Genomic DNA, 2,674 nt, shown 5'->3' on the forward strand with positions numbered 1-2,674 from the left:
CATATACACAGATCTGAAGAGAAGCTGAGTAACTACCGTTCGTTCGTCTCGTTCATTCATCGTTCGTTCATCATTCGTCGTTCATCTCTATCGTTCACTGTAAACATTTTATCGAACTATTTTAGTAGTGTGAGTGTAAGTTACTATTTTGTTTGTTATCATTTGATGTAACTTCTCTTTTCTCACTCTTTCTAAAACATTCCCATTCTTCCTTCATTTCCTCTTTCCATTCTAACTCTCTCTCTTCTTTTATTATTTGGTCAAGAATATTCGTGATCCTACTAATTCAGTCATACAATCACACTACAAACATATACTATGAAGCTTAGCATTAGAACAGGCACTTCAACTGTCCGTTTGTCCCATTTAAAAATTAACTTATTATGTATGCCTGTACTGTTCTGATAATAGCAATTACACTTGCAGCTATGTCATTCAATGAAACATCTGACCACAGGATGATTTAGATCTTTTTAGCCCCGACCGTGAAAGGGTTAATTTGACAGTAGCATTATTGAGTGCTGGCACAGCTGCATGTGCAGCAATACAAAAAACAGAATCTGCAACATGTCCAGGACACTTCACTGAAATCGATGGAAAATGCTTTGAAATTTCAGCACAAAATATGGTCATCAGTCCCACACTCAGTGTATAAATCAATCATAATTATGTGGGAAATGTTCCTACTATATAAGTTTAATAGACTTTGAAACTAGTATACAACAAGTAAATAAAAAACATTATAAACGGAAAAGTAGTAGGATTGAATTGGAAGAAAGTAAAGAAACTAGAGAGTATGTAAACTGGTGTGGTAAAAAAATTCTACACCACTGCATGAAGAATATGATCCAAAGCATGAGTTGTAATTATCCCAGCACATAGACAGCTACATGATAACACTGTAAAGAATTTATCCTCATGCAGTTGGGTAGGATTTTTTTTACTACACCAGTGTGCATACCCTCTAGTTTCTTTACTTTTTTTCCAATTCAATCCTACTACTTTTCCATTTTTAATGTTTTTTATTGACTTGTTTCCATTTTCTTTTTTCTTACATATTAATAATGTTACTTTTGTCATGATTCTGTGGTTAGGTTAATTATATTAATGCTAATCATGTACGCATAAATTAAAATGGCGTCAAACCACAAACCCACGCGGTGTCTGCAGCTGGATTCTGTCTTCCATTTTGTTCTCTGTCCTTGCTTCTTTTTGAAGCCACCTTTGTAGTCCTTGACTTAAATGCTAAGGAATGCTGTAAAAGCCAAGTTAGTCTCTTATCTGGTTTAAGAGATTATCTTCCTGATAGAAAACGAAAGAAAGAAAAAAAGTCTGAAGAATTTTGCAGAAATTTGAATTTGTGCCTGTTCTCCAGAAATGCTCCTGCTGCATTATAGTTCACTTTAATGGTACCAGGAGAATTGCTCAGTGAAGGAAAGCTCATCTAAGCCATTTATAAAGCTGTACAACCTAAGATAATAAAGTTATGAGTGTTTGAAAATCATAAAAATGGTCGCCATCCTGAAAAACCAACCTCAATCCTACATATAGGCTACCGCCTATATAATCACAATAGACATTGAAAGGTTAAGGAACAAACTAAAAGGAACAAATATGGACACGTAATATGTCATACTACTAGATCCCACCCTTTAATGGCTACCCCCTGAAACAAAATGATTCATTCAGGCAAGTGGTTGCAGGTGTGAGTTTTACTTCCAACTTGCACCACAAATATAATAACAAAAGTACTGTATATAAATAAAGGAAGGAAGAATACACTACTAAGGGCCCAAAAGTTACGACACAAAGTTACATTTTTACATAATGCGAACTCATCTTTAAAAATTTTTATCCCATAGCTCGCTTACTGGCAAAATTTCAACAGCAGCAGCCATGTCTGTTGCTGTGTCTATATCTAGTAGAGTTAATATTTACATGTTTAAAGAACTATTAAGTGTAAAGGCATACCTGTGCTTGTTGTATTATCAATATCATCTTGTTCTTGCTTCTCATCTAGGACAACATCCACCAACTCATTATTATCTGTATTGTCATCAGTATCCTTAATTTTTATTTCTCCATTCACACAACATGGTTGAGTAACATGCACTGACCTCTGTCTCTTCTATTAAAATTTAAAAAAATTACATTGCAAGTATTAAAGTACCATATTACTTTCAAATTACTCAGTAATTCTTGTGACCATAACTGTACTGTGATGTCATGCTCTTTTGACAAGCTATCAATCAGTTTAATGGTTCCAGCATGACACAGTGTTATCATTAGTGGCTGCAAGCAATTATAAACGTACAAATAATATTAAGAGTGTAACGGCATCAATATCAAATCAATACGCATTGTTCATACCTGTTTTGTACATCCATTTTCATGAAGTAAAACTAATACAGCTCTCTGCATCAATGACATTTTAGGAAATTTTTTTTTTTTGTAATACATAGAATATGACCACGAGGGATGTATCAGATATACACGAGAATGATATGCATAATCCCAAGGGCGTAGCCCGAGGTATTATGAATATCATTTGAGTGTATATCTGATGCATCACGAGTGAAAGGTCATGTTCTGTATGGCTTGTATAGTGAGAAAGCCATTAGGTGAAAGGCATCCAATGCGCATGCTCCAAAAGCACATGTCATGAATAAAGGTC

The sequence above is a fragment of the Amphimedon queenslandica genome, unplaced genomic scaffold (assembly GCF_000090795.2).
Source record: "Amphimedon queenslandica unplaced genomic scaffold, v1.1 AMPQUscaffold_13425, whole genome shotgun sequence".
In the NCBI taxonomy this organism is placed as follows: Eukaryota; Metazoa; Porifera; class Demospongiae; order Haplosclerida; family Niphatidae; genus Amphimedon; species Amphimedon queenslandica.